This window comes from Myotis yumanensis, unplaced genomic scaffold, assembly GCF_028538775.1.
Source record: "Myotis yumanensis isolate MYYU_CA2020_CCGP unplaced genomic scaffold, mMyoYum1.0.hap1 SCAF_3, whole genome shotgun sequence".
In the NCBI taxonomy this organism is placed as follows: Eukaryota; Metazoa; Chordata; class Mammalia; order Chiroptera; family Vespertilionidae; genus Myotis; species Myotis yumanensis.
The window spans coordinates 124,425,696-124,438,343 of NW_027223754.1; the positions used below are offsets into that span (position 1 = coordinate 124,425,696).

At 45.2% G+C, this 12,648-nt stretch overlaps 1 protein-coding gene across 2 annotated transcripts in view; it reads left to right on the top strand.

The window, feature by feature from the left end:
* The window catches only part of TMCC3 (transmembrane and coiled-coil domain family 3), a 254,640-nt gene that overhangs the window by 93,487 nt on the left and 148,505 nt on the right, over positions 1-12,648 (top strand). The window contains exon 1 of one of the 2 annotated variants that reach the window (XM_070409566.1): positions 11,770-11,884. The exons of the other annotated variant lie outside the window; for it this stretch is intronic. The gene's annotated coding sequence lies outside the window, so the exon portion shown is untranslated. Of the gene's footprint in view, positions 1-11,769; positions 11,885-12,648 lie in introns of those variants that run through there. 2 annotated transcript variants of the gene reach the window in all.

A 12,648-nucleotide genomic window follows, 5' to 3' on the forward strand; every position in this document is an offset into this window, starting at 1 on the left:
CTGGCAAGAGTGTTCATGGGGAGTGTCTTCATGATCTGTGCGGGGAATGCTGCCCAGCAGTGGCAGAGGTGGGCTGATGAAGCGTGTGAAGGCCGCAGGAGGAATTTAGACCTCATTTAGAGTCATCAGTTCATAGATGTCTTTGTAAAGAAGGTTCCAGTAGACCCACACTTTGCTTCATATCGATATTTGGAGGGATACATGTAAGTACATAGACTGTTTGGCAGGTGACTAAATGAGTGTTACATCCAGGAAGGATGATTTTCTCTAATACTAGACCAAGGTCATCAGATCGCTGTTTTGTTTTTAAAAGTCAGAATTCTTTTCCTGTAACTTGCTTCCTACTTTAGAGGATGTTTTCCATCACAAGAGGTGATATTTTTTCCAAACTAATGCAAATGTTACACTTTTAAATTAAAAGCAACCTGAAGCCAATGAGCAGAACTGCAAATCCACTGTCTCTCCACTGTTGATCAGTCTGCATGAAACGGAGTGGTCCTTCCAAGCGTTGGCCAGCAGGTGGTGACAGTGCTGCCTGTGCAGTTTAACTTTCACGATTTCTAAAACACAGGCTACCTGTTCATTCTAGGAGAAATTGGAAAGCATCCTGGGGGTGAGTGGGTGGGAGTCACATACTCCCACCTCCCCTGTACAATCAGTGCTGCAGTGCGGCATGCTGCAGCCTTTGTTGCCAACTGACTGACCTAAGCCTTTTCATTAGCTCACGATTGATGAGGCCACTTTTGGTAGACATTAGCAGCCATCAATGATTATAGATACTTGGAGGTAAGGACCATGTGTCTCCACCACCACAACCTTCCTGAGAGGCAGAGGATAAAGCAAAAGCAGTTTTCAGAACCAAGCCCTGTTCCAGGGACAAAGCTGCATCAGGCAGGCACACAGCCCGAGCTGGGAACGGCTGGTGAGGCCCGGCTCCTGGCCTTCTAGGCACCCAGACAAGCACCTGACTGGAAAGACCGCGGTGTGGCCAGTGGCAGCATTGTGGCTGCAGGATTCAGCTAACTTCACAGGCTGGCTCAGGCCACAGAGCCCACAGCAACACGGGGCTGGAAGGACTGGGGCTGTGGGGCTCCCTTAACTCTCACTGGTATTTGTGATGGAACATTTGTGAGTAATTGGCACTTTTAATTACTTCATCCAGCTTGTCTGTTGCTAGAGTTTTTCCTCTCTCTCTAGCCACACTAACAAAGTTACAGTAGGTTGTTAGTGAAATTTTGGGTTGTAATTCTTTGATAGATGCTCTACTTTAAGAGAATGTGCATCTGCTCTGCAGATGCTTCCTACTGAAGAAAAAAAAATAGCTAGTTTCCACTCTTGAAAATCCCGGTCCCTTTTCTCTGCAGTGTTCTTGTCTCTGTGAGCATGACTCATGGTTCCACCCCTCATGGCACTCCCTCCGCGACTCTTCTCCTGTCTTCCAAGCTGACACCCGTGTTTCTGTTTCTTCTTCGAAGTCTTCCTTAAATTCCATCTCCTGGACTCCCATGCCTCCTGCATTCCAACAATGCTAAGCTGTTTCTGAAAACGCGCTTTCTCTAAAATCTCTGTTCATTTGTATCCATAACTGTCCAACTAGTAAACTTAAAAAAAAAAACTTTTTGAAATATATTGTCATTGTAAAAAAAATCAACATAGAATAAATGAGCAAGTGAAATTCCCTCTCCTTCCTACTCCCCGGCTCTAATATGCCTCATATGGTTGGTTGTATCTTTTCAGACTTTTCCTATTCATATACAGACATTTTATTTATAATATATATAATTTATTTCTACAAAAATAAGATCATATGGTTCTATAAGTTGTCTTTTAAAACAATATGCTGTATAAAAACTTTCTTTCATGCTTTCTCATGGCTATGTTGTTCTAATGCCTGGCTGCATTGTAATTTATATAAGCAGTCCCCTCTTGGTGGGCATTTAAGTTATTCTTAGTGTCTTCTTGTTATGTAAGTGATGCAATAACAACTTTTTTCAGAGCCCTTTGTGTTTCTTGGCATTCCTCTCAATAGAAGAACACCTGGGTCGGGGGCGGCGGTGGGGGAGGTGGATTTTAAATCCTGATAAATATTCCCAAATTGACTTCTAAAGTGGCGGTACTTATACTAACTTACACTTCCATGGGCAAACCATCATTCAGTCTCCAGGTCTCCACTTACCTGTCACCTTCTTAGGGAAGCCTGACCTTTACCTTCAGGCAGCTGTGCTGCCCGCCCCCCTCCTTCTCAAGTATCCCACCAAAGTACTGTTGCGTTCCCAAATGTTCCCACTCATCCCGCTGTTTGAATATTTGTTAAATAATCTCTGTCCACCACACCACCATCTGTATATTTTTCTTTTAAAATTTTTTCTGATTTCAAAAGTAACCCATGTTCACTATATAAAATTCCAACATTATGAAAAGACCTTACATTAAGGAAACACAAAAGATCTTTGTCTCTGCTGGTCTTCTTCTGTGCTGCTTTCACATGCCTCTCATTAGCACTTCCAGCATGTACATACTCACAGAAATACACATCTGTCTCCCCCACGAGCCTGACTTCTGAGGGGAGGGACAGTGTCTGTTCATGTGTGTGCCCCCGCATGGGGACTGGCATCGTACACAGGGTATGCTGAGGAGGTGTTTGTCACCTGGGAGGACAGGGAGCAGGACAAGCCATGGAAAACATGCCCAGGTTCATAAGCACCTGGAAGAGATATTGGTGTGACCTAAGGGTTTGTTTGTTTTCCCAGCTTAGCCTCCTGTGAGAGGGATGGCTTTGCATGGACTCTCCCACATGCTGATGAAATGCACTCTCTCCAGGATGATTTGGTTTCATGGCCATTAGGAACTATTTAGTTCCTCTAACAAAGCAAGTGCAGGAGCCTGGGAAGCAGTTACAGCTGAGGGAGATGGGCTACAATTTGATTTATTGCTGTGTGTGTTTATTACCACTGGCTCCATGCTCACGAAGTCAATATCCCCTGCTCTGCTGAGCCGAGCGATCTGGTGAAACAAGGAGTGAAGTCAAGCGCTGTTCCAGGTCCAGAAACGAACAGCGGCAACCAAACCGCTGCCACGTATTGAGTGTCTCCCACAAACTGGGTGTTTTACAAGTCACTTAATCCTCATAACAACCCTACGAGGAAGGTATTGTTTTCCCAGGTTCCAGATGATGTTCAGCTTCAGGGAGGTAAACCTTCCAAGGTCACACAACTAGTACGTGATAGTGTCTGACTTGAATCCTTGTTGTTTTGCTTATAAACCATCTTTACTCCATTTTTGATCCTCTCTCTTTGTCCGCTAGTTCCCAACATGGTCCTTTTGCTATGGAACAGGAAAAATAGATTATCCTATATAATAATAATAAAAGGGTGATATGCTAGTTGACCAAACGGCAGAACAACCAGTCGCTATGATGTGCACTGACCACCAGGGGGCAGATGCTCAATGCAGGAGCTGCCCCCTGGTGGTCAGTGCACTCCCACAGGGGGAGCACCACTCAGCCACAAGCCAGGCTGATGGCTGGTGAGCGCTGCCGTCCGCCTGCCTCTGCAGCACCTCTGAAGGCTCCCGGACTGTGAAAGGGTTCAGACCACCACTCTGTGGGATCCCCCGCCCTCCAGTGCACAAATGTTGTGCACCGGGCCTCTAGTCTGATAGAAAAGTTTAGAGTCCCTTCTCTCACTCATTGAAAACTCTCTTTGAATCCTCAAACAAACACCTCATCTTTAACATTGTTTTATTCTCCTCTTCTAAAAACATAGGCCTTGGAGATGAAAGGGATCAAGCTCACTGGTTTACATTCAGTGAGCAACCCCATGACTGTGTTACCCTTTCTCTCTTACCATTGCAGTAGAAAGGCTGCCAGATTTTGCTGCATGAATGAGAAGTCTGGTGTTGCTTTGGATGTATATGGGTGCAAAGCTGGAGTTTAACAGAATTAAACATAAGAGGGAAACTACACACTAGTGCCAGAAGCAAGGGTAGCTCATCCACGGACCCCGTGAGGACACACAATTGCCCCAAAGCCATGTTCCTGCCATGATGCTAAAGGAGATCTTGCAGTTTCTTTCTGACCTCTATCCCAATGTTAAACATTTCTTTCTTGTTTACTGATGTGCAGAAAAGGAGATAATGTCAGTTATTGCTTATCTGATTTTTTAAGGAAATTCTTTGCTTATTACATGCTCTATTGCATCAGACTCCCAGAGGAAAAGGGTAGCGGTGCCGCTCCCTTCTTCTGCAATCAAACATGTTAATACATCTGCAATCAGACATGTTAATATATCTGCAGTTCAACTTACTATTATTCATGTTAGATGGAGTAAGTAAAAACTATACTTGCACGTCACTTCAGGTCAGGTTTTTGTTACCAAATGATTTGCACACACTTAGGAAAAAGCTTTCAATTTTTAGAACATTTCATGATTTTGAATTACAGGTAAAGGATTCTGGGCCTCTGATTTTATCCTTTTTTGCACTGGCAGAAGTTTGACCCGTGGACCACCAACAATATGTTTCACAGCAGACCCTTAGCCCCTTGTTAAAGCAAAATAAACAGTGTCCACATAGCAGCCTGCCTCCTGGACATTTTGGGACTGGTTGGCCTGTTCCTGTGTGTGTCCCCTTAGTAGCTAATGTCATTCCCAAGTTTGACCGTCCTCAGGGATGGGGAATCCTCTCAGGATGTTCTCCCCGATCCCCACCGCAGCCCGTTCCTCAGCCGTGTTCCCTCTGTTCTCTCCTGAGAGCACCTGGAGAAGAGTCGGCTTCCATCATTGTCCTGTGAGCCCTGGTCACGCCTCCCCTACTCAGGAGGCTGCTTTCCGGGATGTCGCACACGCCCTACGCCTTGGCTCCTTGGTTTTGGGGGCCTTCGTTCGCCATGGAAACCATTTGGCTTATCCACTCCATTCCAGGTGGTCTCTGAGGCCTCGCCCACATGGTGCCATAGCTGGAAAACGCAGTCTGGCTCGCAGGGTTGCTGTTGAAGCTTTAATTGCTTATTTTGGCTTGCGGCACGGTCCCAAGGGTTTTTCTGCAGGGGGGTGGGTTTCATCTGGTGACCGGGCTGCTGTCTCTCACCCTACTCAGCGTGAGACACACACGCTTCCTACACCCCCGTGACGCCTCACGGTTTCCAAAGCCATCCCGAGATTAGGACAGGCCAGAGCCAGATGGTTTGACAAACTCTTGTTCCTGCTCCCACTTTGGTTCCTTTAGGTCTCTTGCGTTTTGTTTAGCTATTCCTTTCCCGTTTGTCAAGTATATCAAGCCATGTCTCCAGAAACTATTTATACCGCAGAGTGTCTGGCTGCTGTTGCTAGTGGCTGGCATCCTGGTACCGCCTGATTTGTCAGAGTGCAGCGTCCATGCCAGGCGGCTCCTGCTCAGGCCGAGTCTTCAGTCAGCCAGCCCAGTGACTTAAATTGCCAAGGAAACAATGTCTGCTGAGACCTCAGACTCACAACCTACTCCCAGGCCGTAAGGCTTCCCCTGGAATTCTTGCTGACACAGTTTTCTCCCAGAACCTTCCAGATTTGTGCCGTGTGCCAACCTTTGAACTTTTCTGCAGAATTCTTTTTTTTTTTTTTTTGCAAGTCCTTAAACAGAGGCTTGAGGAAGATGGGCTTTAGGGGATCCATGGACTTTTGGAAATTGTACGCACTGTTCCATGTGGGTGTGTGAATGGGCATTGTTTGTGGGAGGAGGCTGCACTGGATTCTTGACATCATATCCTAAACTTTAGTAGCTAAAGCCACGTGGCCCCAGGAAAACTACTTAGTCTTCTGAGCCTTTGGAAATTGAGACTAATACTAGGTTTTACCCCATTCATTTGGATGATACAATGAGAAAATGCATATAAACCGCCTAGTACAGTATCCATCGTATTTAATAAGTGTTAGATATCATTAATTGTCTGAATCTGGGATCCTCAAAAGGAGGATCTGCCTTTTATTCCCTAGATTAGGTAGTAGATATATAATCCTATATAATAAAAGCTTAATATGCTAAGTGTTCAATCATCCAGTCGGCCGTTCAACCAATCAAAGCGTAATATGCTAATGATATGCTAAGGCCGCTCAACCACTCACTATGACGTGCACTGACCACCAGGGGGCAGGTGCTCCAGCTGGTAGGTTAGCTTGCTGCTGGGGTCCAGTCAATTGGGACTGAGCGAGACGGGCCGGACAGGCCCTGGAGCCCTCCCATAGTCTCTCCCCAGCTGGCCAACCTCCTGCAGCCCTCACTGGCCCTGACCATGCACCAGTGGGGTCCCTCAGCCTGGCCTGCACCCTCTCACAATTCGGGACCCCCTCAGGCGATGTCAGAGAGCCAGTTTCTGCCTGATCCAGCAGGCCAGTCCGAGGGACCCCACTGGTACACAAATTCGTGCACAGAGCCTCTAGTCAGTAATAATTATCAACGTTTTTACCGCCCTTTATGCTGTACAGAGAATCTTCGCAGTACTGCCTCATATGATCCTCACAGCATCCTTGTTGGTAGGTGGGACAGCCTGCATAACTGAACCCTTTTACAGGTAAGAAAACTGAGGGTCAAGGGAGACCAAGAGCTCCCAGCTAATAAGGCTCCGAAAAAATGGCTCCTGCTCACAGTCTGGTGACAAATAGACCATAAGACAAACAATTACAGTGCAGAGTGTGAGGAGTGACTTAGCCCTCGAAGCACAGGATGGTAAGGCAGTCGGGAGGGTCGGGAAGGCTCCCCGGAACAATGACACTTAACCTGAGCCCTGGAATGTAGGTAAGAATAGGTCAGGCAAAGAGTGGACTGTAAGAGTGTTGCACGGAGGGGCAGCAGCACATCCAGCTCCTAGAAGTAGGGAGACCTGGCCGGGCGCATCCTGGCAAGAGGGCATGGAGAGGGGCGCAGACCTAAGGGGAAGGGCAGTTTCCTGTACTGAAAAGGAGATGAATGAAGGAAAAGGAAAAGAATAGAGTGGAGACTTGAGTTTGGCTTTATAGACATACCTACAAACCATGCAACCACTTAAAATAATTCTGAGGAAGACAAACAGCATGGGAATGTGTTTGGTATGTTAAGTGAAGAAGAATGTGTATAAAGCCGCACATTTGCCATGGTTTTGGCTGCATAGAAATGACAAAGACGTAGAAGTTGAGTAGAAGAAGGAAAATAACCCTTGTGTTAAGGCAGTACATTTTAAAAATTTTGTTGTTGTTGACACAATTGCAAATGTCCCCCATTCCCCCCCCCCACTTTGCCTACCTCCACCCAGCCCCTGCCCCCCTCCCTTGGCCCTCACCACACTATTGTCTGTGTCATGGGCTATGCATATGTGTTCTTTAGCTAATCCCTTCACCTTCCTTTATCCAGGCCCCCCACCTCCCTCTTCTCTGACATTTGTCAGTCTGTTCCATGTATCCATGCCTCTGGATCTATTTTGTTTGTCAGCTTATTTTGTTCATTAGATTCCACATATTAGTGAGAACATGTGGTATTTGTCTTTCTCTGACTTAGTTCGCTTAGCATAATATTCTCCAGGTCTCTCCATGCTGTCACAAAGGGTGAGAACTTCTTTTCTACAGCCACATAGAAGTATTCCATTGTGTAAATGTACTACAGCTTTTTTTCCACTCATCTACGACTGGCAAGGTGATACATTTTTTAAACTCATTTTAATGTGTTATTTGGTGAGTTTTTTGTTAGCTGTTTATTGATCTAAATTCATCATCTGGGCAGTCAGGGTTTCAGCATTCCACTGGCCCTCCAGCCTCTGTAGTGCTGTCATTCATCCATTCGTCCATTTCATGCTAGCCTTCCAGGCACTGCTTGAGCAAGTGTCTGTGTGTCCACTCTCAGAGAGCTCAGACCCCTGGCACCGGAGCCCTCCTCCCTCTATGGCAGCGGTTCTCAACCTGTGGGTCGCAACCCCTTTGGGGGTTGAACGACCCTTTCATAGGGGTCGCCTAAGACCATCGGAAAACACATATATAATTACATATTGTTTTTGTGATTAATCACTATGCTTTAATTATGTTCAATTTGTAACAATGCAATTGGGGGTCACCACAACATGAGGAACTGTATTAAAGGGCCGCGGCATTAGGAAGGTTGAGAACCACTGCTCTATGGCTAAATGTCACATTGCTCTCTCATTAGCTCTCAGAAACACCTCTAATTAATACCCCCCCTTTGTTTATGTGAGGAGCAAGAAAAGGCAGTGCCAGTCAGTGAACAAGGCTCCTCCCAGGATCTAGAAGGAGTGAAGCAGGGAAATTAAGTCATCAGAGGGGAGACAACTGAAATAACTGGGTATCAGGCAGAAATGGCCACTTGACGGCTTGTTACTGTTTGAAGCCTGGTGCTTTGGAAAGATGCCTGGTTCCTTCTAAGTTCTCCACCAGGATCAAAGGCTTTGCTTTGCTCTGAATGTGTTTTTAAGCAGTTTGTGGGAAACTTACCCTTTCATGCAGGTCAGTGAGAAAGAACGCAGCATGCTGCCATCACATTGGGTGTCGGGAAACAGCCTTACTTGCTCCTCTGTGTGTATGTTCTGTGCTTTCTAAGGTTCTGTCCCTTCTGTCGGCAGCCCCAGGCAGGACACAGGGCCGGTTAGACATTGTGTTTAAAGTATGATGTATGGTATGTGCTTTCAAATGCTCCAACAATGTTTGGGAGGAACAAAAATAAGAAGGGTAATGGATATATGAGGTTCTTTATACTATTCCCTTTACCTTGTGTATGTTTGAAATTTTTCACAGGAAAAATATTCTTAATTAACATTTATAAGACTGATACCAAAACACCAGAAAAAAAATGAGTAAAGCCCTACATGACAGTACGCCCTCTGATAGATACCTTTGGGGACAGCCGAGCCCAGATGCCATGGCCCTCTTCGGACCCTAGAGTTCAGTGGAATGGGAGCTGATGAGCCAGAGGAAGCAGAGGGGGCAGCTGTCTGGACGTTGGGCTTCCCTCAGCTCCCAGAGTGTTATGTGAAATTTATTAGCTCCCCAGAGCAGTTAGTTCATCCACTTCTTCCCATGATGCTCTCTGGTTATGTGTTGGGTTAGAGGTTAGGAAACTGTCCGTTTCCTCATTCATTCATTTATTCAGTCATTCTGCAGATACTGACTGAGCACACAGCAAGTGAGGTTACATGCAGGTGGAGGATACTCTCCACTGTGGGGAGACTACCGGTCTTACATACACATGTAAGTAGGCATGGCCAGTCCAGGTGGGCTCGGTGAGCACCATGAGGAAACACACAGGGTGATAGGGAGGTCAGGGAAGAGACACCAGAGCCACATTAGGTTGGGCGATAGAGAAGGCCCCTTTGAGGGGGTACTATTTGAGCTGCGTCCTGAGTGATGAGAAAGCCAGCTGCTAATATCTAGGGGAACAGCTGTCCAAACAGAGGGGAGCAGCCTTGACTTGGTGGAAAACAATGTGAGCACCCTGCAGGCGAGGTGTGGGCTCTGCCTCTGGTAGCTTTCTTCCTTTCCTTTCCTCCTCTCTTCTCTCCTTGTTCCTTTTAAACTTTGCTCCTCCCATAGGCCAGCCCACTTTTGTTTTCCAGTCATTTCTTTTTGTGGGTCCTCTCTGAGTGCCCACAGGTGTTCCACATTGACTTTTGGGTGAGCAGCCCTGTACGGCTGAACCCAGACCAGGCTTACCGTGTGGGAAACTGTGTGTGGATTAGAGTTGTAGCTCACTGCCAGCAATGTTATCATTGCTTGTAAGTGAATTGCAAGTCTGAATTCAGCGTCAGTCCTTTAAAACCCACCATCAAATCTCTTATTTCTCACCAGTTGAATCAGAGATGTTTAGTTTTAAAAGAAACCTTAGACATTATGTAGTAATGAAGTATTTTCTATTTTAAAAATGAATTTTAATTTTAAAAAATGGCAGTTCCCCATATTGGAGAGGTGAGCATTATCATATACTGCTGGTTAGAATAAAAATTGGTATTGGCATAAAAATGTAGGTGCCCTTTGACCAAGAAATTCCATCTCTGAGAGTTTTTTTCTAGAGGGATATGTGCAAAGATTTGTCTATAAAAATCTGCATTATAATGTGTTAAGCGGGAAATGATCTACTAGTAAATGTCGACCAATAGAAAATTGATTAAATTGTGGCACATCTCTGATAGAATGCCATGTAGCCATTTTTTTAAAATATATTTTTATTGATTTCAGAGAGGGAGGGAGAGGGAGAGAGAGAAAGAAATATCAATGACGAGGGAGAAACATCAGATCGGCTGCCTCCTGCATGCCCCCCACTGGGGACTGAGCCCGCAACCCGGGCATGTGCCTTGACCAGGAATTGGACTGGGAATCGAACCGTGACCTCCTGGTTCATAGGTCAGCACTCAACCACTGAGCCATGCCGGCCGAGCCATGTAGCCATTTAAAGTGTTATTGAAGAAGAGTCAATTCAGTCACATGCAAAGCTGTTTACATTATATTTTATGTCAGGAATGCTTTTGGCTGCAACTAATAAAACACTAATTGTGTGCAGTGTCTGAAGGAAGCAGGGATTACTTTGCTCACACAGGAAGTTGGACTATAGGCAGATGCTAGCCTTGGTTCAGTGGTTCAGCAACCTCAGGACTACATTTCTGCAATATCTGAACTTCTCATGCTGGATACCTCATGGTCACAAAAGAGCTGCTGTGGCTTCAGGCACAGAGTCTACCTCCCGAGCAGAGAGGGAGTGGAAGTGGCAACTGCTACTTCTCTGCTTTTATCAGGAGAGTAAAAACTTTCCTGGAAGCCCCTAGCTGAGGTCTCTTTACATGTGTTGACTAAAACCATGTAATATGGATCCCTGCTTGCAAGGGATGTTAATAAAGTGAGTATTGAGCTTTTCAAAGCAGTAGAGAATAGGCAGAGAGAGACGAGGGTTGGAAATGAGAACTGAGTTACCCAACCCACACAATATTAAGTGAAAAATGAGGTTGGCAGAATAACATTTACAACATGGTCTCATTAGGATATATAAAGTAAAATGGATAATTGTATGCACTTTTTACACTAGAAAAAATATTCCAAAATTTTATTCCTGATTGATTCATTTTCTTGTTTTATTTTTTATTTTATTTTTTTAAAATATTTTTTTATTGATTTTTCACAGAGAGGAAGGAAAAGGGATAGAGAGTTAGAAACATCGATGAGAGAGAAACATCGATCAGCTGCCTCCTGCACACCCACAACTGGGGATATGACCACAACCAAGGTACATGCCCTTGACCGGAATCGAACCTGGGACCCTTCAGTCCGCAGGCCGACGCTCTATCCACTGAGCCAAACCGGTTAGGGCCATTTTCTTGTTTTATATTGTCCACGTTTTCTATAATAACACAGAGTTAAAAATAACTGTCTCTGAACCATCTTGAAAGCCCTTTGGGATAGGATGACATGTAGAGTGAAACTCAAGTGATGAGGAGCTGCTCCCAAGTGCTACATCCTGTTAGAGGGAGGCTGGCCAGGCCCTGGTGGGGCCTGAATAGGGATTTGCACCCTACTAAACAAACAAACAAACAATAAAAGCCATTGCTTTAGTTCTGGACCCTTTTCATAATGATCATGGACTTATCAAGCCTCCCAACCAATCACATTCCACTTCCTCTTCTTCCTTCTCTATTGTGCTCAGCATTTCCTGACAGATAACTGTCTTCCCAAATTCAAACTGTTGATGCCTAAGGCTGTCCTTGGTCAATGGAGGGTCATCAGTCACTTGTCAATCAGCACTGAACAAGTATTTATTGTTCTACTGTTTTAGGCACTAGGGATATCATGGTGAACAAGACAGTCCTTGACTTGAAGAAGTTTACATAGGAGTGGCAGGCAGACGAGTAAATCAGCACTTACAACCCAGAAGGACCCCTGCTTTAGCAAAGGTAGGTTTGGGAACAGAGAGGGGCACTAACCTGGCCTTGGATCTTTGGGGAGGTGTATTCCATGGAATATTTTCACGAGGAAGCCACTCCCAGCAGAGATCTGAGAAAGAAATAGGTACTAACAAGGAAGAGAAGTATCAAAAGATGAGGGGGAAGCTTTCCAGGCAAAGGAACATAATTACCTTCCCGAAGCCCATCCGAGGGCTAGGGGATATTAACATCTTCCCTGGAAAAGAGATATTATGGGTAAGTAGGTTACGGAAGCTTAACAGGTTTTTGCATGTCCCAAACTGTTCAACTCTTTTTTTTCATACACCATAGAACCAGACAGCTTTTCTCAGAGTTCTGAGGGTTTACAATGTTCATTCTTCTGGGTGACACTGAATTGCATGAACAGGTGAATTCATATATTTTTAAAAATTTTTTGAAAAATCACCAGTTCCCCTTTTCTCAGTATTACTTTTTATCACATGTAGCAGATTATACATTGGGAATGTGGGGAGGGTGTGGTTCTGAGGACATGTTCTGGATCTGACTCTCGGCGTTGCCTTAGGTTCATTTAGAAGGAATGATGTGAAGAAATGAGACACAAGGGATAAGAAGGTGAACTGGTTTTTAAATTTTAGTCAATGTGGATTTGAAAGAATTTTTAGTAATCTTGGACGTGTCTGTCTCTTTTTTGTCTGCACGTTTAGCGTACACTTCCAGATTGCAGAGCATACTTGGTCAGTATGGAGTTGTTTAAACCCAACACAAGGGCAGCA